The 23,819-nt window shown below is 41.2% G+C and overlaps 1 protein-coding gene across 2 annotated transcripts in view; it reads right to left on the reverse strand.

The window, feature by feature from the left end:
• The window catches only part of ADAMTS3 (ADAM metallopeptidase with thrombospondin type 1 motif 3), a 3,677,303-nt gene that overhangs the window by 3,540,731 nt on the left and 112,753 nt on the right, over nucleotides 1-23,819 (reverse strand). The window lies entirely within an intron of this gene.

Here is a 23,819-nt window from a genome sequence, read left to right on the forward strand (position 1 = left end):
AAGAAGAGCTTCAGAGCTACAGGCCCTCATGGCTGTAGAGCCTTTTATCATATTTTACTCCGACGGGTGTCTCTGAGAACAAATCCTACTTTTATGCCTAAGGTGGTTTCCAGTGTGGCTCTTAACCAAACAATTCATCTGCCAACTTTTTATCCAAATCCGCAGAACAAGGGCGAGAGAATTCTGCATTCCTTGGATGTACACAGACAGCTAAGATTCTACTTGAGCAGAACAAAAGTGCTAAGAAAAACTGAACAGTTACTAGTGTCATATGCTGCAAAATCAGAAGAAAAGGCTATTTCAAAGCAGACAATTTCAAAGTGGATAAGCCACTGCATCCATTTCTGCTACTTACACCATGGTAAACCTATGCCCAAGGGCATTAGGTCTCACTCCACCAGAGCTGCAGCTACTTCAGTAGCCTTTCTCATAGGAGCACCAACCAAAGACATTCTAGAGGTTTGCCTCTCTACTCTTAAGTCCAGGGCAGGCTTTGCCACTGCAGTACTGCAGGGCCTTATAGCCGCACCTAATGCTGTTTAGCTCCAGCCCCCCAACCATAGCTTTGGGATTCTACCCAAATGTAATGACTGCAACAGTGAAACATGAAGAACATAGTACGGTTGTGTACACTTACCAGAAATGTAGATGTTCGAGTGTATTCACTGTTGCAGTCCAGGTTACCCTCCCGCCATCCCCCTGTCATTCTGAAGTTTATCTTTCCTTCTCTGTCTTCTACAACCTATGTGGTGTATTTGCTTGTAGATGAAGGTAAAGTTTATATATTGTTGCATGTATGTGTATATATGTATGTATATACATATATATATATGTATATGTATATATATATATATATATATATATATATATATATATATATATATATATATAAAACATTGCTACCTTTTTGGGGGCAAGAAAAACTAAAGAAAATAGCGTTGGCTGCATGTTTTATACCCCTGACGTCATGGAAGAGAAGGCAGCAACAGATGCAGGACCCAAGACTTTGGAATTCAGGCCGACTGATGGCAACCTGCCAGCAGATTACCCAAATGTAATGACTGCAGCAGTGAATACACTCGAACATCTACATTTATGGTATGTGTACACAACTGCACTATCCTTGTTAGGGAAGAGGTGCTGGGCAACTTACTTGAGTCTACACAGTGGTCTAAACCTCCACTTTTTATCAGAACAGATCTTCCACTGAAGAAAACTAAGCATGTGGTGTCAGCTTCCAGGTATTCACAAACAGAATGGCAGAACTTCTCAAAGCTTCTTCAGTGCCTTGATGACACTGAAGCCTTCTCAAGGGGTTTTGGTTCCTGCAGCTCCTTGGTTCTCTACTCCTAAGAGGGCTATTGACCTAGATTCTTCAGATGAGGATTTTGACACTCATGCCGACTCCTTCCTGAAACTGATTCCTCTCAAATACTCTTCCTCAGGCCCGTAGTCTAAAGGTGAGGGTAATCTGTCAGTCCTGATTCTCCTCTGAAGGAGCTTTCCTTTGGTGACATGATCTTGTGTATGATGAAGCATTTCAGATGGAATTGCTCCCAAGTTTCAGATGTCCAGAAAAGGTGGTATTGAGTTGTTCCATAGGGACTCTACTAAACCTTCAGCTGTCCCTCCTGTGTTGGCTGCTCCTCTGGATACCTTCTCTGCTGCTTTCGTGATACTGAATTCTCAACTTCCAGCTCCTGAGAAACCGAATAGGTTCTATAAAATGCTGGATTCCTGCAAGTTCTTGTACAAGTGCCCTTCATCTGACTGCAGTGATTTCTATATTTACTGATAAGCCAACTAGATTTTCTTCTTCTAAGCTCTTTCCTTCAGATGAGGATAGAAGACCAATGGAGGGGATTGGTTGTTGTGTTGTGTATTTTGGCTTTTCCTGGTTAGGGGGTCACCACAGCGAAACTCCGGTCCGCTAATTATTGCCAGCAGATTTTTATGTGCCGAGTTGCCAGCCCTGATGCACAACCTTCAATGAAGGTACGCCCATTCACACATGTCTCCACACAGATGATGTTCTAGCTGAGAATCGAACCGGACAACGTCTTGCTGTGAGGCGACAAAGCTACAGCAGCACCACCACCACAGTCAATGTAGGGGATTGGTAAGAAGGTATAAAGTTTGTCCATTTTAGCCTTCAGGGCCATCATTTACCATACTAGGTATATTCTGTCTCCTCTTCCCCAGATATCACTTTAAATAATTGTCTCAACCACTTTAAGTAATTGTCTTAGCCAATGAAATGTTTTTAGGTCTTATTTAAAGGAAGTGATGAACTGTATATGTTGTCTGAAGAAGTTTAACATTGAATTAAATGAAAGCGCTAACCATTTTTGGCTCACATGAGTGTTTTTACAGCTTGGTACATTGATTTGCATGCATTTATTTAACTACTGACAGTCCGGTCTACAGTCTTTGTTGTTTTCAACAGTCATGTGTACATCAACAAATGAGGGGGCATAAGGTCTTTTCAGGTTACCTTTTAAGCATGGGAGACGGCTATCAATCTGCAGGTCACCCTACAGAACTCTGTCTTGTGTTAGATCCTCTCAGCAGGTCCAGAACACAGACTCAAGAATGGATGTTTCACTGTGATGTGTTTCTGGGCATAGTTCATCAGTGTGGTATTTCTGAATTAGATCTCTTTGCCTCCCCTCTGAACAGGCAACTGTTGAGTTATGTTCCAGAGTCCCAAGTCATTTGGCTTGGATGGTAGAGGACATAACTTTCTTGGAAGGGGATGTTCTTGTATGCCCTTCTTCCAAGGGTCCTTCACAAACTTGGGAGGGACTCTCCAAAATTCTTATTGATGACTCCATTTTGGCCCAGACAGCACTTTACCATCTTACTCCATCTAGCCAGGGGCAATCATCACAAGTTACCTCACTGCTTGGATCTTCTCACACAGGAGAAAGGAATTCTCCTTCACCCTCCTCTGACGAGTCTTCAGCTGATGTTTTGGTGATAGGGTTTTGATTCCTTTCCAACACCAGTTTTCTGAGGATGTGCTTAGGGTTCTGCAGGACACCAGCAAACCCAGTACCAGAAAATCATACATGTCCAAATCGAAGAGATTTTCTACTTGGTGTCATAAACATCACCAGGACCCATTTACAGTGGAGGTCCCCTTGGTACTACATGCTAGCTTGGCATAGTCAGTGAAAGCCCACTTATTAATTTATGCCAGTCAGCCACTTACTCCTCCTTTGCCCTCTAGGTTTGGGGTCAAAAGCAGTTTCTTAAAGGCATACTTCATATTAGACCCCTTAAGAAAGCCCATTCCTTCTTACTGGGATCTTAATTTTGTCCTTGAAAAGTTGACCCAGGATTCTTTTGAGCCTGCTGCTCCTTGTTTGAAACATTGCACGTGAAAGACTGACTTTTTTATTGGTTGCTGTAACCTCTGGCAGAAGGGTATCTGAACTTGCCTTGATGACAGTCCCTTTTTCGTTTTTTCAGAGATGGGGTGTCTCTCCATATGAATCATTTTCTGCCCAAAGTTAATGAACTGTCGTTTAGTCTGTACAGCTTATTTTTTTCCCTTCTTTTCAATCTGCTATTGAGAATGTACTTCTGTACCTTGAATTTGCATAGACCGTTCAGATATTTAGACAAACCAAAGGCCTTTCTTAAATCTGATTAGCTTTTTGTTTTTTCATTCCGGGACATTGGGTTTGACAGTTTATAGACAAACCATCTCCTGCTGGATTTCCAAGGCTATTTCTTTCTTTTTTTTTTTTTTATATTAGCAGTGAGCAGTGGCTTCCTTGGGAGCTTTCTTCAAGGGTCTGGACACCAACTCAATCCTTGAAGCTACTACTTGGTCTTCGGTTCACACATTCAGTAACCACTACAAACTGGGTGTCATTTCCAGGTCAGGTTTCACCAAGGCTTTCCTGCATGGGTTTATGGAGGGCTTCTCCTTGCATTCCTCCTCCCGGCCTTCCACTAGGTTTTGTACTGTCCCAGAATTGATGAGTACTGTAACAGTGATATGGAAGGACAGAGTAGAGTTGTGTAAAACCTTACTGTAACAGTAGATGTCTTCCTTTACACTGTTGCAGCATTCAGTTCCCCTTTCTCTTCTTTTTGCATGGTGGTATTTTCATACTGGCCATCAGGTTCCTCTCTTTCTTCCTTTTTCTACATGTACATGCCGTCCTATTCACTGGGGGTCCTTGTTCTCCTGGAGCACTTCAGGTCTGAGATGGTAGTGTACGTACATCCCCTTTATGACCTGTGCTTGTGCAGGGAGCATACGTCTGACGTATATTTCACTAGGTAATAAAGGCTCTGGCATACAGGCCAGAAACTGAGTTATCCTTGGTAGGAGATCCCAGAGGTGATTAATTCTGCAACAGTGAAAAGGACATTTGCTGTTGCGGTAGGATTTTACACAACTGTACTTTTATGGGCTACCTTTCCTCTTGATTGTGGAGAGCCGGGGGTCCATCCAAGCGTGCACATTTGGTGACTGTGCCCATTACTTGAATTCTAGACTTCTGGTTTACACTTAGTGGAACAGAGATCTGTAAACATTTTTTACTTCTCTCTCTCTTTACTGTCTTTGTCTCTCCTTGTTTTGATCTGCCACAGCTTATGCACAGACAAGACCACTGAGCATTATGACCATTCACATCTTGCCTTTACTCTCCATATGGCTACACTGGCTTTCTCTAGGAGAGAGATACCAGTCACTCCTGAAGTAAATCTGTGAATCCCCATCCAGTCATCCTGGTTATGATTAAAGAAATATAGCAAGTCATACTGCATAACATGCACTGCTGATCATTTTCACACTTTGAGGAGATGCCTGTAACTTGTACTGTGTGGATTCTTTCAGACAGTTTGCTATCCATCTTACAGGAGTTGGTTTTGTTTTAAATCTCTTAGATTTGTATGATGCCACTTAGGTTCTGTATGATGCCAGCATGGAGAAAAGTATCCAAGCCAAGTCAAGATGCACTGTCTACAGGCTGAAACTCTTTCAAAACAAGTTTCCAGATTTGGTATGCAGGATCTATCTTTCACAAAGCTAAACTGTTTGGGGTCAAGCCAAACAAGAGTCTTTAACACAGATCAAGTAAGCTATAATACATTCCACGGCTTTGCGGATGAGGCTTGTAAGAATGACAGGTGTGTAATTATCTGGTTCATTTTTGAGGCTACCCTTACGGAGGCACATCACAGCTGCAGTACACCACTAATTAGGCATGAAAAAAGTAGCTAATATATAGGATAAACTGCCTGAATGTTTATGCAAGGAGCATCTTTAACATTATTAATTAAGCAAAAGGGAAGTGTGTTTTTTTTTTAATTGGTTAACACTTTCAGTAAGTGATTGTTAAAGACAATTGATGGAGTAAGGAATTCTGGTATTTCAGGGTTTTGGATAGAAGTCTCCGGGATTAAGTGATTCTGGTATTTCTATGTTTTGCATAGAACGCTCATGAGTGAACCTGGCACTGAATTGCTTTTACAAGGACATTGATTGTACTTTTGGGTCAGAATGAGCTATTAAATAAACTGATGAGCCTCGCCTGCAAGGCCATGGAATTGGTCATAATTGACCTGATAAATAGGATATTAAAATTCTTAACTTTATTATCTTTATTAGCATCACATATGTTGTACAGTGATAGTATTTGCACATTTGTGGATAAAAGAGTGCTTAAAAATGTATAAGATGCACCCTACACTGATCGACTATATTACAGTGACAAATATACTTTGCAATTAAGCCATGATAAAGGACAAATTATTATTCCAGGGATAAAAATCCAAAGGGGGATATCCAGGGTTACTCCTAGTCACCTCTTAACCCATTAAGCTGTCTACTTAACAGATTAGGCCTTGGCTATAATTTGGCTCCGTGAAAAGTGTAAAGACTTCTCGTGATCTCTTTGTTGATTTAAAACTGTATAGCTTATCAGATGAGGAACTGAAAGCACAACTGCAAGTAGTCAAAACTTTTTCAGATGATATAAGAATGTCATTTGGTCTTAAGTGTGCAAAAGCAACCTTTAAGGCAGGAAAACTGCAGCACCAAGAATCAGTTTGGGACAAGAATGTGATATAAAAGAACTCTAATAAGAGGGAGTGTATAAATATATGGGAACTGATGAAGAATCAACAATAAAACATGAACAAACGTGAATAAAAGTTGGTAATGAATATTTTAGAAGACTTAAATTAATCCTGAAAACAGCACTGACATCTAGGAACAAAATCCAAGCTATAAACCAATTTGCTCTTCCTGTCCTAACTTAGTTTTGGAGTGATCGACTGGCCCCAGAACTTGTTGGATAGATTACATAGGAAAACAAGTAGTATGCTTCATGCTTAACCAAATGATTTGTAAAAATCAGTGCATACCAAAATTAATGGCATTAAAGTAGTGTGTGTGTTGCCTCACAGCCTAGGTTTGTGGTTTTTGAATTCTTCAGTGCTGTAGTTTCTTGGTTTAGTGGTGTTCCTTGTTTGTGTTGAGGTTGGGTTGCTTCTGTGTCCTGTCATCAGGGTAGGCTCTGTTGCCCAGTCATTATGTGCTTCTGGTTTATTTTTATCTGTACTGATATTTTAATTGATTTTTTGCTCAGACTATTCATTTTCTCATGTAAAATTCCTGCCCATGTGAATGTGTGCAGTCTTGCTCTTGTTTGTTCTAACTATAGGTTAAGGTTTTGTCAGATTCTATGTTGTTTGGGTGGCTTCTTGTCTGCATGTTTAATTCTGTTTTGGTCCTTCTCACTAGGCATTGGAATTGTTGTTTTGTTACCATAGGGTATCTTGGTTCAGTTCTTGGTTGGGTGGTGCTTTGTGCATCCCTGCATCTCCTGACAGTGGTTGTGTGGATTGACTTCAGGTTTTCTGAATATTTTTTTGTTTACAGAATTGCTGGGTTTGATGGTAGTAATTTGGTGCTGAAGCTAGTGTTTTTCATGTTTGATTTTTGATTTGGGGTGGCTTCTGTCTGGTGTGCAAATCTGTTTGCCTGTGTTGTTGTGGATTGCTCTCTTGCCTGTTTTAGTGGGTGTGTTTGCAGTTTTCTTGATGCCCTAATCTCTTTTGGATGTTGTTTGGTGTTAGTCCATTTGAAAAGACACAATGGTGCAGATTTCAGACTGTCTCTGCTGATGTGTGCCTTTTTTATCTCTTTGATTCTGCAGCATTATTGGTTGGGCTTGCCTCTGATTGTTTTGTTTCTGGTTCAAGAGTTTTTTTGGGTGGATTCTCTTTATGCTCTCTGCTCTCCTCTCTCTGTGTTCTACTGGATTGTGAATTCTGAAAATTGCCATTTACAACTTGATGTATTTGAAATTTCTCCCTCTTTTGAAAATTGTTTTTATGTCTTTCCCCAATAGCATTGACCTTGAATTTTAATCCTAAAGCTATACTTCTTCAGAATACTTAATTACTATTTTTTTAGCTATTTATTTACTTTAAAAGGGTTAATACTTTAATTTGCACCTACTTACTTTTCTGTGGACTGTAGAATTGCACGTCCAGGTTCCAGGTAGGTTTGTCGTAAGTGGCATATTATGGCAAGAATAATGGGACTGTAATATGGTGTGGCTTTTTGTGCATATTTACTGCGTGGTGAACTGTGTATATTTTTTAATAATGGTGGACTGTAGAATTGTGTATATTTACTAATAATGGTGGACTGACTAATAAATATGGTTGACTATTTAAATGTTCAAAACAACTGTGGGGAATTGTGTATATGTTGTAATAAATTGCAACTGTTTGTTCTGAAAAAACTTTTTTAAATAAATGTTTTCAACTATATTTGCCATTTTGGGTGATAAATTTTGTTTGTTGCTTACAAACAAAATAAATTAAACAAATTTTATCTGCCATGTACAATGCATAAGTTATGTATCAAACAAAACCATAATGTTTCTAATACATGCATGTATGTTTCATAATTTCAGGGATAATGGTTCAATATACATGTAAAATTGCATGTATGTTTCAAAAAATTGTCTTTTTTCTTGTGAGTTTTTGTATCCAATCAATGGTGGTAAATGAAAGGTTTTCAATGAATGTTGTTAGCAAGGAGGCTAGTGTTTTTGACTGCTGTGTTTAAAATGTGAGAGTGCATTTTGTTTGGAAAATAAAATATTAATCAAAATGCTGCAAATCATTGGTAAAATAATAATTAAATGGCCAATCATTGAAGTAAAGTGAAATAATTCCAGTATTATGGAAACCCAGTGTATTAGCTGCTTTTATATTGGTTTGTTGGCCAGCGTTTTCAAAGAAACAATTATCCAATGTTTTAACCAACATAACTTTTTCAGTTTCAATTTATAGTTTTGTTAATTAAATTTTTTTTTTTTGAATAGATAAATGATTTGCAAGAGTTAATAATTTTGTTCATAAAATTTGTAGTTTTTAATTAATAAATTTTATCCAAGTCATCAAGTCATGTTCAGATTTACTTTATTAAATTTCATAATGCATGCAAAATAATTTCAAGTTAGAATTACACCATTCAAATTTATTAGGCTGCAATTTTACATTTAGAGTTACTGCACTTTAATTCCCCATATATAATTAGATAAACAAAATAGCACAATTTAAAGAAAATTCTAAAATAGAAACAATTTATAAATTAGAAATAGCTCTTCTCTAAAATGTCCCCAATTAAATGCGTAAATGTTGCTCTTCCCTAAATTTCCCTCCATAAAATAGCAATTTTGGAAAAAACATGGAGGGTTTGTCATTAGCTCTTCAATAATCAAAGTTATAGCTTATTTTAAATGCATGTAGATTTTGCATTTTTGTAAGCTGTGGTTTATTTTGCATTACATTTTATTTCATATTTTTGGTGATTTTTTTTTTCAATTGTTATTTGAGTTCTATTTATGACTTGTTTTTGATTTTTGGTTCATAAAAAAAGACAGATTGTTTTATTTCAGAAAGACAACTAACTAAAGAATTATTCTATTAAATGATTAACATTATAGTTTCTTTATTAAAAATTATAGAATATTCATACTAATTTTCCTTATTTCTGTGTATTTCTTGTTAAGTTTTGTAATGTCTTGTCCAGATTTCCTTGCCTGTTGTTTTTATTCCATGACAGTTGTGTTAGACAGCTTTATTGAAACCATGAAATGACTTGTTGTGAGGCATCAAGGTTTGCCAGATGTGTACAGTAGTGAGATGGATGTCAAACATCTACATGTGGGTTTGCTGGCTTTCATCCATGGTTGATACACTGCAATGTTCAAGGTGTCCGAATTATGTCTGTCATTTTCTGGTTTGCACCATATAACCACTGTTGATTTATTGCATCTGTTGTGATATGCTTTGCTGGCTGTTATTCTGTATCATGTTTTGTACCTGTATGCAAGTTTAAGTGTAAGTGCTACTTGCTCTGTAAGCTAATACCAAATGCTTTAATGCATTCTGCTTTAACTTGTCTGACATCGTTGTGCCAACATTGAAGCTTTGTTCTTGTGATTATGTAGCAGATAACCATTGGGCCTTGTTTGTTGCCAAGCCAGAAAATATAATTAACAAATTATTATTTTAAAAGCTCATTACATGGATTCCATTGTTTACTTCATTACATTGCTGGAGACTTTGATCATCTACACCTGTTTGATAATCGGTACAGAATACTCCAATCGTCTTGTCCTTGTTTGCTTTTAATTTTTTAACTTTGTTCTTTTTTCCCATTTTCTTTTTTTGTCAGTTTCCCATTTTTATCATAATCAACATTTTTTTGTTGTTGTTATACAGAACATTTATTTCTAACATTTTTGAGTTGCTTGCATCTCTATGTTTAATACTTATAATGAAATTAATATGCAAGTAATAAAGCTGAATATTTTGAGCTTGAAGAAGTAGTTTGAGTTTTGATTTCTGACTTGACTTGGTTATCATATCCAGTATTTAATTTAAAAATTTTTTTCATTTTCATGCCTCAGCCTTTTCCATCCTCCTGATATTTTGTTTCAGTCTAGATATTAAGAAAACATCTTTTTATTCTTCTCTATATTTTTATTTTTCTTGATTGGACTTTCATAATGATGGTTTTATAGCGGTTTAAGTAAAGTATTAGTTTTTGTGGTTTTGTGCATTTTTGGTCCCTTTATGGTTGACTATTTGACCACCCCACACCTTTCCCCGCCCATTCAGCGTCTCCTGCAGCCCCTGATTTGAAGTCACACCACGCCACTTATATATTCCCCGTTCTGAAAGAGGGATGGGCCAACTTGAAACTGATTACATATATAGGTCTGCAGTTGTGGGACTGCACACACATCTGCTGACCTCTCAAGACCCAAACATAGGGAAAGTTTTGGAACATGAGAATAAATCTAAGATGACTTCCCTGCTTAATCTAAGCTGAAGCTTATCAATGGCAAGCAGTAATGGAAATCGAACCAAAGGTAGACAGAAATCAGGCTGCAAATGAATGTGCCAGAAAAAAGAATATAAGGTGAAGGATCAGATGAGAAGGCAAGAAATGTGGGAAATTCATAAATATAGTTGCAAGTATAGAAGACTTTTGGAAGAACTTCATGTTGATCAGGATTAAACACAGGAATGGGTAAGGAGACGTGAGTTCAAACGAAAAGATGAAAGGTTAACATTGGCGGCCCAAGATAGTAGGCTACACAAACATTAGTTTACAAAGTCCATTGAACATGTGGGAGAAACAGACAAATGTAGGTTTTGAAAAACAGAATTGGAAACAGTCGCACATCTTGTTAATGGGTGTGATATGGAAAAAAGACTTTGTACGGAAAGGCATAACAATGTGGCAACACTGCTGCTCTGGGGATTGTGTAAATGTTATGGTACTGAAGTGGCTGAAAAACACTGGAAACATTGGCTCACACAGCATCACAAAAAATTAAGTCTACATCACATGGGATCACCCATTACCAACAGTTCAAAAGACAGATGTCAGAAAACCAGATATAGTGGTCCATGAAAAGTAGCATTGATCATTGAAATCTCTACACTCAGTGACTGCAGTGTCTTGCGTACAGAGAGAGACGACCATAAAATATCAGGATTTGCAGGCAGAAACAAGAGCAATGTAGAAGAAAGATACCCAGACATTTCCAATAGTAGTAGGGGCGATGGGTATCAAAAAATAATCTACAGTCATATTTAGACATGTTACCAATACATGTAACTCCATATGAATTGCAGAAGTCATTACTGGGCACATTATGGGTGCTGTGAAGAGCACTTCTGGCTGACATCAAACATTGAAACAATACTAATTTCATGAACTTTAATCGTACTTTGACTTAAGAATGGGATCCATTCTGGTCATGGTAATAGAAACCCAAAAGACTTGGAGAAATTAAAAAAGAGATGCCATGGGTACATATACAATTATAAAAAACTTACATAGATTCATCATTTTCATGTATTATACATATATAGTTGCTTTATCCGGAGTGGTGGTGCTGTGGTAGCGCTGTCGCCTCACAGTTAGACGTTGCCCGTTCGATTCTCAGTTTGAGCGTCTTCTGTGTGGCGACATGCGTGAATGGGCGTTCTTTCATTGAAGGTTGTGCGTTAGGTCTGGCAAGCCAGCACGTAAAAATCTGCTGCCAATCATTAGCGGACGGAGTTCCGCTGTGGCAAACCCTAACCGGGAAAAGCCGAAATACACAACATACATATATAGTTGCTTTCTTAATAATGTATTCATTTTAACATTATAAAGATTGCTGAAGTCCTGCCTTCTCAGAAATTCCACCCCTCCTCTTTCTGAACATTAATCTGCACATATTTATTTAGAGTCCATTTATTTCTGTGTAGTCTACTCCTTCCTTTTTCTAAATGTCCCAACTCCAAATCTTCTACCTCCTTTACAACAATCAATTATTTTATAGTTGATTTCATTTTTGATTTTCATTTTCCAGTAATTATTTTTTTGGCAGCCAACAGCATTAAACTTAATAGGGCCTTACTGTACTAGGCATTTCATTTTCTATATCCCTGCTCAAAATAATCGTTCCGTTATTGTAATCTGCTCCCCAGCATTTGTAACACAGCACCAGAAATGTGTATCTTCCTTAATTCTTGAATTGTTTTCTCTAGCTGTTCCTTAAATTGCTCTCTTAATAGGTATGTTGGAAAGCAACAGTGTCTCATTATTTTTATTTGGTTATCCTGCATTATTATCCTGCTCTTTATTGGTGCATGATCTGAAATAATTATTGGATTTGTTTCAGAGATTTCAATTAAATATCCATGATCCCGTGAAATATAATTTCTATCCAGTCTAACCCACTAATTGTACCTTGAGGAGTAATGTGCAAGTTCTGTCTGCGTTCCTGATAATTTCACATCTTTCATTACACATTCTCATATATCTTCAGAAAACTACCTTCCTTTGTTGTATTTTCCTGCTATGTCCTCCTGATACATCTTTACTTTTGCATATCAGGTTGCAGTCCTCACATACGAGTAATATTCCTGCTGGAAGCTCATTATTTCTCCCTTAGTTATTCTAAGCTCCTTTTAGTAGTAGTTTAGGTGGAATATAAATTGATGCCAGTGTAATCGTTCTCCCCTGGTAATAACCCATTATTACCCCAAATCTACCATTATTTTCTGTCTTTTCTTCCTCTATGATTATTGAAACCCCTCTTGCCGTGATACTCTGCTGAATAACCTTTTTCAAATTCTTTCTTTTCCAAATTCACATTCTCATTTCTATCCAAGAATGTATTTGTACTCTACACTTCTTAGTATAATTTTGATATACTTGATGTTATGTAGTCCAATCTCGCCTACATCCTTACCTGTGGGTTCGGAGCCGAACCTCAGCTCCGACTCGGCCATACTCTAGCTCAAAGTCTTTCAAATGGCTGGGCTAAGAAGGTATCCCATGCTGCACTGCTCCCTTTCCCCAGATCTCGTTTGCCGCTCGTATAGGACATGGTCTCGCTCTTGGCTGTGGCCAAGTATCACTTTTGTCTTTATTGACAGTTTTTTGCTTCAAAAATAAAAAGCTATTTTCATAGCTGTGTGTGTATGTGTACTGATCTAACCCTTGGTAAAAAAAATTGTTTCTGGTACTATTGTCTTTTATGGTGTCCCGCTAACTGTTTCCCCTACGGGCTAGGCCCGTTTCAGTTAGAGGACCTAGTTCGCCCCTTCTTCTGTGTTTCTTGTTAGTTTAGTAGCTACCTATCAGTTGGGCTAGGACCGTTTAAATTAGAGGATTTAGTCTTTCCTTGTGTTTCCTGTTGAGACCGATTAAGTTAGAGGTCCTGTGTATTTGTCTGTTGTGGTTTTGCTTAGTTTGCTTAGTTCCCACGCTATATATTTATATATATATATATATATATATATATATATATATATATATATATATATATATATATATATATTAACGGTTGACTTTTTTTTTTTTTTCTTTCACCATGTCTAAGGATACGAAAGAGCATAAGCCCTCAGGCTTTAAGAAGTGTACTAAATGTGGTTCTAAGATGTCTATCACTGATGGACACACTCTCTGTGTTTATTGTCTGGGGGCTATTCACCTCCAGGAATCTTGTACTTTTTGCCATGCATTTAGCCCTTGTGTTCTTCAGGAGAGGAAGAATAAACTCATTTTGAAAGGACTTTTGAAACCCTCCTTTGAGGAAGATTTGGGAAGGGCTTCTAGCTTTAAGTCCTCTCCCTCTAAGGCTAAAACTTCTAAGGCAAAAAAGCATTCGCCGGCTACATCTGTATCCTCGGAGCCTCCGGAGAGAGTAGTGAAATCTTCTGTGGCATCCTCAGCTCCACTGTCCTTGGAGCCGCAGAAAGTTAGTATATTGACCGAATCTGCTTTGGCTTCAAGTCCCTCTGAGCCAATTACGGAGGTGCTAGTTCAGAGCCGGTCTCCAAATTTTAGGCCGGTCTCTCCTCCTCGTAGATCTCTTTATCTTTTAGGTCCTCCAGGACTCTTTCAGATGTGGATGTAGATAGAGTGGTGCAGAGACTTCTCCAGTCACCGGTTCTGGCAAAATTGTTTTTGGCTCCAGCCCAGTCGGCTCTGAAGCCTGTCACCCAATCAGTGTTGATACTTCCCCTCCTCCAATCGAATCTCAGCTTTCGGAGCCAGAGTGGTCGGCGCCGAGAGATGGCCCTAGGCCGGCTCTGATGGCCCATTCTGGCTTATCGGCTCCGGCTTCAGCTCCAAAGCAGTCGGCTCCTTCCATGGGGTCCAGGACTTATGGTTCCTTGGTCGACCCAAGGGGAAGGCCTCAGGTCACTTTTCGCCTCCTAGCCTCCCTCTCGGTGCTTCGGCTCGGGGAAGCCTGACCCCTGCATCGGCTTTGGACCTTGTCCCCTCTGCTTAGAGGTCTTTCATGACTGGTCGATCTTTGGAGCCAGGGGGACCAGCTTTCGAGGCCATGCAGAGCCCACTGGACAGGTCCTCAGTAACATCATTTGGTCCTGACACTCTGTCCCCTCCAGCTCCGGTGCGTGTCTCTGATCGCTCTCTATCTTTCGACAGCAGAGACCCAAGGCTTCAGGGATACCCCCATGAGTGGTCCCCTTATTTCTGAGGGCCCCTCAGTGTTTTTGCCTGAGGAGCCACCCAGAAAAAGAACATGCAAGAGGAAGCACATTGACTCCCAAGATGAGTCTCTCACGTCAGACACCGACATCAAAGAATTGGAGGGGGTCCCCCAAGTCATCCTCCGAGGATGTCTGTTTCTCTGACATCCTGGAAATTTTGAAGCAGAGGGGTGACTGGCCTGCTGAAGCTCCCTCCAAGGAGGAGTCAGTGTTCCTGAAGGACTTTGGGGCTCAGCCCTCCGCCTCCTGTGTGTCTCCACCCTTCAACGAGCTTTTAGATCTGGTTTGTCGAAGGGTGTGGGAAACCCCTGACTCTGTGGAACCAGTCCCCAGGAGACCCAACAAATTCTTGTCCAACCCCCTTTGACAAAGAGTTTATATCCAAGGGAGATCCTGTAGATGCCATGGTGGTGGCAGCGGCCACCAAGAAGGAACTGGCTGAGACTTCGTCTACCGTCCATCCTCCTAACAAGGAGTCTAGGACCATGGGCCGGTACGGGAAGCGTATGTTTTCTTCAGCGACCTTTACACTGCGGTCACTGAATTACTTATCTCATTTTACATGGCTCCAAAGAGATCTCCTGAAAGAGCTTGGAGATAATCTACAGGGTAACGTTTCTGATGCAGTGGCTCAGAAGGTCAACGCTCAAGATGTCTACCCTCAACACTATTGCTAACTCCTCCATGAGGCTGATCTCTTATGCAGCCGAAGGAGCGGGTAGGGCAGCGAGTTCAGGAGTTGCTCTTAGGAGACACTCCTGGATGTGCCTCTGTAATTTCACGGAGGCCTTCAAGTCTGCGTTCACTAATGCCCCGTTTGATAGTTCCTCCTTATTCAGAACCAAGGTGAAGGACACTCTCACTAGGTGCGAGCAAGAGGGAAAAACTCTGTCTGCTGTGGGAGTCCGTTTTTCCCTACCCTCTAGGCCTTATCCCAAGACCCAGAGGGGTGGGAAGATGTGGTTCAAAAAATTGCAGAGATTTTTTCATGACTCTCAAGGTGAGTCACCCTCCAGAGGCAGGGGAAGGGGTGGTAATTCTGGTAGACACTGCCCTAGGGGCAGAGGAGGCCCACGTAACCAGGGAGACCGCGATTCCTTTCATGGTTCTCCCTACCAGCGCTCCTGATGGGAGGCCCGACTGTGCATTTCCGGAGCCAGTCAGGGGTCGCATTTCACTATACCCAGAGGCCTGGCAAAGTATAACTCAGGACCAATGGGTATTAAAAATAATTTACGGAGGATATCTCATTCCCTTCTCTTCAGCTCCCCCTCCGATCAAAGAAATCCCAGATGTTCCACCCAATCAAAGGGATTCCACAGCTTCAGAGGTTTTAAAGCTGCTAGAAAAAGGAGCCATCCAGCGTGTCCCCTCAGACCAAATCGGATTAGGGACTTGCTCCAGATTCTTTTTGGTACCGAAAAGAACAGGGGACCCGAGACCCATTTTGGATCTCAGCAGATTGAACACCCATGTACAGAAGTGCAAGTTCCGAATGGTCACGTTGCAATCTATTCTCCCATTGTTGGGAAAAGAAATGTGGATGTGCTCCATCGACCTCAAGGATGCTTACTACCATATAAAGATGGACAGGGCATCCAGAAGTCATTTACGCTTCTGGGTGGGAGCCAGTCATTTTCAATTTCGCACCCTGCCCTTTTGTCTCGCCACAGCCCCAAGGTGTTCACCAAATGCATGGCAGTGGTAACAGCTCACTTGAGATATCAGGGATTCCAAGTGTTTCTGTACCTGGATGACTGGCTCCTTTCTGCCACCACCAGGCATCTACTCCTACAAACCAGAGATGCCACGATCAAACTGTTTCAACAATTAGGCATAACTCTAAATTGGGAAAAGTCTGCCTTGTTGCCCTCGCAGCATGTCACCTTTATAGGCGCCAAGTTAGACACCATGCTCATGAGGGCATTCTTACCAAGAGAAAGGATTCAAAGTTTACAACAGCAGGTGTACACATTACTCCCTTTGAGAAGAGTGAAGACAAGATTGATATTCAAATTGTTGGGCACGATGGCTGCCACAATTATGCTGGTTCCTTTGGCGAGGCTACACATGAAGCTCCTTCAATGGCTACTCTTCACCCAGTAGTCTCTGCAACATCTTTCTCTTTCTCATCTCATGATAATCACAGACAGATGCAAGCAGGATCTACACTGGTGGCTTCACACCAGCAACCTCATTGTGGGAAAACCCTTCGTTCCATCCCCTCCGGTTGCCACAGTGACCACGGATGCCTCCCAGATAGGGTGGGGGGGCATTATCTAGGCAGGATAGTCCAAAGCACATGGCAGGAACATGAGATGCATCTGCATATCAATGTCCTGGAGATGAGAGCAGTGCTACTAGCGTTGCAAGCACTTCAGAGCTTTCTTCCTCTCGGGACAATTGCGATCCACACAGACAATATATCAGTGGTGTGGTATCTAAACAAACAGGGAGGAACCAAGTCTTCTCCCCTTTGCAGAGAGGCCATGCGAGTGTGGCAGTGGCTTCCCAACGTTTTCTTGTAGCAACGCACATTCCGGGGAAGTCCAGTGTGATTGACAACAGCTTGAGCAGAGCGATTCTGATGCCTCACAAGTGGTCCCTGAACAATCAGGTTGCAGAGCAGATTTTCCGCAGGTGGGGTCAGCCTTGCTGTGACCTATTTGCCAGCCCACTCAATACCAAATGCAGCAGCTACTTCACCCTTATCCCCCCTCAGGAGGAGTCACCCAGGGACGCTCTAGTTCACGATTGGCCCTCCGGTCTACTATATGCCTTCCCTCCTGTTCCTCTGCTGACAAAGGTTATTCAGAAAGTGCAATCTTTGGGAAGAAAAATTATTCTGATTGCTCCACACTGGCCTTGTCAAATTTGGTTCCCCTTCCTCCATCCTTACCTAGTGGATGCCCCCTGGATTCTGGACCCACAACCAGGTTTGCTGACTCATATGTCAGGGCAGCTCCATCCCTCTCTTCAGACCCTCCGGCTGACAGCCTGGCTCCTCTACGTCCATCATTAGTCAGGCTCATCATTTTTCGCTGAAAGTGGTTCATATTCTGTCTTCTTCCCATAAGCCTTCCACCAGAAAAATCTATTCCAGCAAATGGAAGAGATTTTCCATCTGCGTGCATGCAAGACAATTTGATCCTTATACAGCTCCAATTTCATCAGTCCTGGAGTTCCTTCAACCAAGGATCAGTGGCCGCAACTATTAAAGTCCATTTGGTGGCTATTTCCACTTTTCACAACGCTGATGAGCCTAGTCTCATGGCACATAGACTTTGTACGGCATTCCTGAAGGGCACTATGCTGCTTCGTCCTCCCTTTTTTGAACCAGTTATGCCTTGGGACTTAAATTTTGTTCTACAATATCTCACTTCACCCCCCCCTTCGAACCTGCAGCCACTTGTGATTTAAAATATTTGACTTAGAAGACAATCTTTTTAGTAGCCATCACCTCAGCCAGACATGTCTCGGAGCTTCAAGCCTCATCAGTTAGACCACCTTACTTGATTTTTCATAAGAACAGGGTTTCTCTCAGACCAAACCCTTCCTTCCTACCGAAAGTGGCTTCCGTCAGTAATGTAAACCAATCCATTGAACTACCTGTATTCTTTCCAGAGTTCTCGAACAAGGCAGAATTTAGATTTCATCAGCTGGATGTGCACAGACAATTACAATTCTATTTACATAGAATGAAGGATCTCAGAAAATCAGATCAGTTTTTCATGTTCAGAAAACAGGATTGGGTCTTCTGTTTCCAAAGTCACTTTGTCCAGATGGATTTCTAGTTGTATTTCATTCATTTATGCTTCAAGTGGCAAGGATTTACCATTTCGAGTGAAGGCTCATTCTACCCGATCTGTGTCTACATCTACAGCTTTTCAGGCCAGGTTGTCTATGGATATTTGTGCTGTGGCTACACGGGCATCTCCTCACACCTTTGTTACTCACTAGAAGTTGGATTTGGTGTCCAGAGACTGGTCTTCCTTTGGTTCAACAGTGCTCAGGAGTATTTTCCACTGAGCCTCACAGGATTCAGGTGCTGGGGACGCAGTCCAATGGGTAAGAATGTAGGCGAGATTGGACTACATAACATTAAGAAGTTATGTACTCACCATAACATTCGATGTATGTAGTCCATCTCGCCTCACATTCTTTCTTACCCCCCCTCCTTCCCCCATCCTGGAGGACCTAGGGGTTAGGTATGGTTTCAAATTCCTTTCTGGTTAGTGTGTTCTTCCTTAACGTTCAATGTATGTAGTCCATCCCGCCTCACATTCTTACTTACCCCCCCTCCTTCCCCCATCCTGGAGGACCTAGGGGTTAGGTATGGTCTCACATTCTTTTCTGGTTAGTACGTTCTTCCTTAAAGTTCGATGTATGTAGTCCATCTCGCCTCACATTCTTACTTACCCCCCCTCCTTCCCCTATCCTGGAGGACCTGGGGGTTAGGTATGGTTTCACATTCCTTTCGGGTTAGTATGTTCTTCCTTTAACGTTCGATGTATGTAGACCATCTCGACTCACATTCTTACTTACCCCCACCCCCCTCCTTCCCCCATCCTGGAGGACCTAGGGGTTTGGTATGGTTTCACATTCCTTTCTGGTTAGTATGTTCTTCCTTAATGTATGTATGTAGTCCATCTCGCCTCACATTCTTATTTACCCCCCCCCTCCTTCCCCCATCATGGAGGACCTAGGAGTTTCGGTATGGTTTCACATTCCTTTCTGGTTAGTATGTTCTTCCTTCTCTGTATGTTGTTGTATGTGGAGGAGTGAATGATTAGCTCGCAGCAAACAATATCTGGGGAAAGTGAGTAGTGCAGCATGGGACATCTCCTTAGCCCAGCCAATTGAATGACTTTGAGCTAGAGTATGGCCGGGTCGGAGCCAAGGTTCGGGTATGAATGTGAGGCGAGATGGATTACATACATCGAACGTTATGGTGAGTACATAACTTCTTTTTTCTTGTCCATGTCTATAATACTATTCACATTCAAAAATCTTATAAGACTTTTAGGGTAGATTCTGACTGATGACTCTATTCACATTCAAAAATCTTATAAGACTTTTAGGGTAGATTCTGACTGATGACTCTATTCAACTTCTTTCAGTGTGTAACACAAACCATGGACAAATGGGCATGCTGCACATGCAGCATACCTTGACCTTGCTAAAGCATTTGATACGGCACTACATGGTAAAATAATTAACATGCTAATTGTGCTCTACATTGATCCCTATGTGCTTGGTTCCATGGTAAATTGGCAGAGGGACAGAACCAATACAGTGAGGGTGGCAGGTGTGTCCTCAGAATACATGAAGGTAACCAGTGTATTCCTTCATAGTTTCATAGGTAAGTACTAGGCTGTCTGCCCAAGGGCATTTACAAGCCTAGCCAGAATGTGTTGGCTTTCACCACCCCCTTAGATTAGTTCCCTGTGCCTCTGTCCAGCAGAGCCATTAGTTCCCTGTGCCACTGTCCAGCAGAGCCACTGCAGTTATCCCAGGGTTAAATTTTCTGTTTCCCATCCACCCGTCAAGGTTTCTTTTGAAGAGCGTTAGTGAGGGGCTCTGCCTGATGTATATTGGAATCCTGTTCCAAAGCATGGGGAGTGTTTGGGACAGGAATCTATCCCTCCAGCATGTCCTATTTATAGTTGTGATGAGGTTTATATCTCTAGAGCGTGTGGCTCTCCGGGATTTGTTTTTTTTTTTTTTAGGTGGAGCATGTCCATCAATTCTGGGTTGGACATGGCCTTGTATGTCAGGCAGAGATCCTCTCTGAGTAAGCGGTATACAACCGAGTAGAGCTGAAGTTTCTTGAGTCGGGCTGCATAGGGCATCTGTTTGAGGCCAGTAATCCTCTTGGTGAGGTACTTTTGTGGTCTTTCCAACTGTTGCAGGTGTCTTGTAAGGTACAGCCCAAATGGGGCCTTGTATTCTATGATGGGTCTAATGAGTGATGAGTAGAGAGGCACAATAACCTCTCTTGTTCTAGATGCGAACCCTTTTTGATTAGGTGGGCCACATAGAAGGATTTTGTAACCATCTTGGCAATATGATTATCAAAGGAGAGATTACCATCTACTTGGGTCCCCAGATCCCTCATTACATTTTCTGTATTTAGGGGACTACCACCTATGTGGTAGTTCACGGGTACTTTATTTTTTCCAAAGGGGATGACTATGCACTTTTTGGCATTTAGCTTGAGGCCATGATTTTGACACCAAGTATCCGTCTCAGTGAGACCCTTCTGGAGGGTGTATCAGCCGGAGAATCAATTATGGCCTCTAGTTTGCAGTTGTCTGCGAACTTGGTCAGCCATAGTCCTCCTATGCTTGCCTGTACCTCTGAGAAGTATATACCGAGCAGGAGGGGTCCTAGGACTGAGCCCTGGGGGACACCACTTGTAACCAGTTTAGAGTCTGACGTAAAGCCTGCGTCTCTCAGCATGTGAGTTCTATCCATGAGCCAGTTGGCAACAGGGACCCATGCTTTGACCTCTGCTATTTAGCATATACTTGCCTGATCTCCAAATCAAAATCAGTGATCTGTAGTTAACCAAGTTTATGGATGATTGTAAACTGCGTGTCCTCTTCAAATCCCCTTCTGACATGCAGAAGCTACAGCTTGAATTTTTACATGTTAATAGTGGATGCACATAACAGGCTAAAAGTGAATGCTGAAAAGTATAATGTCTCATTCAGTAAACAGCCCTTCAATCCAGCTTATAGCATAGCTAGCACCCACTTCACTCCACACTGAGGTGAGGAACCTTGGAGCATGGATAGAGAATTCCCTTTCCTTTGTGCATCATGTTGCAACAGTGGTTAGGGAGTCCTTTTCTCTGGCACTACTGATCAGAAAGGATATTTTCTAGATCCAAAGAAGTCCATACCTGTCTCTGTATTCTGCACAGATCAGGCCCATAATAAAATATGATGCCAACTTTGGGATACATTTTACTAGAAATATCAGCCAGTTGGAGAAAGATTTTGTGGCTTCCTTAAAAATGGGCCTTCCAGTAGTGGTGGGAAGCTCTCTCTCTGTCTTCAATGTCCTGTAGATTCCTTAGAGGCAGTCTTTGCCTTTGCGTTTTGGTTATTGGGTATCCAACATTCCAGGATCTGTTATAAAACAATCTAGGAAATGCTAAATCAGAGATCTGAGCCTGTTTCAGCATAACAGATCATGGTGCTGGGGGATTAGTCATGAAACAACTACCTCTTTTCTCAAAGTTCCACTCTAAATGTGATGTACTAGTTTACTTTGTATAGAGTTGGATACTTCATAAAGTAAGGTCCCTGGCATGACTGGCAGATCGCTCATTGAAAAAGGAAGGGAAGTCAAAGGGAGTGAAATGGTAAAGATGTAAGTGACCACATCATATGAGCCAGATAACTGACTTGTATTTTCTATGGTAGCTATGAATAGGATGAATTACAGAGCAATGTTGTGTATTAATTTCCTAACCTAGCTAAAGGATTTATAATTATCTTTAGCTGCTGAGGCCAGGCTGAAAGTTCATGGGGTCCTTTAATAGACTTGATAGCGTGTTTCAGTTTTATGCTTTGATGTTTTCCTTGAAGATGAGTTTTGGATCTGTTATACAAGAAGAAGTTTCTTTTGTATTTTGCATTCGACCACCAGTGTGGGTTTATATTTGGAATACTGATGCCTCATTCTGGTAGGGATTACATTCTCTGTCTGTCTGTCTCTCTCTGTCTAAATTGTTCTTAATGGGTACAGAATTCCTTAGTGAAAATTACTGATGTATTGAAGTCAGTGGAGGTGTGCAGTTATAAGAGTATTTTATCATAGAGTAAGTTGAGGGTAGTCTTTTAAACTCTTTGGGGGTTTATTGTATAGGCTTTTGGGAGTTTAAAGAAGAGGGTCACAAGTTTGTGGTTAGACCTCCCTTGGTGGGAGATACCATAGGAGGCTCTATTTGTAAGGATCAGATCAAGAATGCTGTGTTCTCTAGCAGGTGTGTTCACCAACTGTTCAGTATTGGGCATAGCCTACTTTTTAGGTATAGGTATTTCATTTAATTGAAAGGTAGTTTTCTCCCAAAATAATGCATTTTTGGGGAACGCGTTTAAAACACTGAGAAATCTTACATAGTCTTCAGGGCACAAAGATGGTGTTTTGTAGCATAATTAATCCTGTCTAGAGTGCTCTGCAGTTAAGTGAGTTCAGTTTGTGGATACCCAAGGGTCTTCCCAGAGGTAATGTGTTCTTGACAAATTTGGAGTCTCCACCACAACTGTCATTGGGTCTGAAGACAAAGTGCAAAACTAAGGTATAGAGGGAATGCTGTGCCTGTACATTTAAACCAAGTCCCCATAATCACACAGTTCTGGATGCTTTCCAAATGCAGGCCTGCTTAAAGAACATGTAATTTGTTTAGCCTTCTATCTTTGGAGAACCAGCTTAATGTGATCCAGTTTCTGGACTCATATGCTGGAATGTCCATAAACTTTATGCTTCCTAAAAAAGGCACTGGGATGGCATCATAGGCTTTAGCCACTATGTGGAAACTTTGGGATGAGTGGTGTAGGCCATCCTTAGTAAAGCAGGCTGGACTGCCTGGCATCTTGTCCCATGCTGCCACATACTGGATTGTCCTAGAGTAACACCAGCTGTTTTGAACCTTTGTTTCCTTTAAATTTAGGTATGAAGGTAAATTAATGATTTCACTTAGAACCACTGTCTCACCTGCATTTGTAATATACGTGGAATGTTTTAATACATATATATTGGCATTTTCTTTTGTTGGGAATGTCCGACTGAGTAGTGTCCTTCGTCAGTGGAGGCCTGGGGAGAAAGGCTCGATTTTATACAGACATTTGCATTGTTCATAATTTACAGTCAGTTCGATTCATGAGCATGCATTACCTCACTTACAAATATTGTTGATTTAAAATAAGATGTTCTTCGTGTTAGACTGTTGCAGTCATCACATTTGGGTTATCTGCTTGCAGTAGCCCTCAGTCAGCCTGATTATCAAAGTCTTGGATCCTGCGTCGGTTGCGGTCTCATCTTCCATGACGTCAGGTCATCAGGGGTATAAAGCATGCAGCCGACGCCATTACATCGGTCTTTCTTGCCGTGAGGTGCCTGAAGCAGAAGCAGTTCGCAGGTGCCAGTTGGGCCGTCAACTGAAATTTTCATTTTTGAGTTTCAGAACCGAAGTCTTCTATTAAAGCTAAGTACCCCATTGAGGAAACCTT

The sequence above is a fragment of the Protopterus annectens genome, chromosome 2.part0 (assembly GCF_019279795.1).
Source record: "Protopterus annectens isolate FY-2018-M chromosome 2.part0, PAN1.0, whole genome shotgun sequence".
NCBI lineage: Eukaryota > Metazoa > Chordata > Ceratodontiformes > Protopteridae > Protopterus > Protopterus annectens.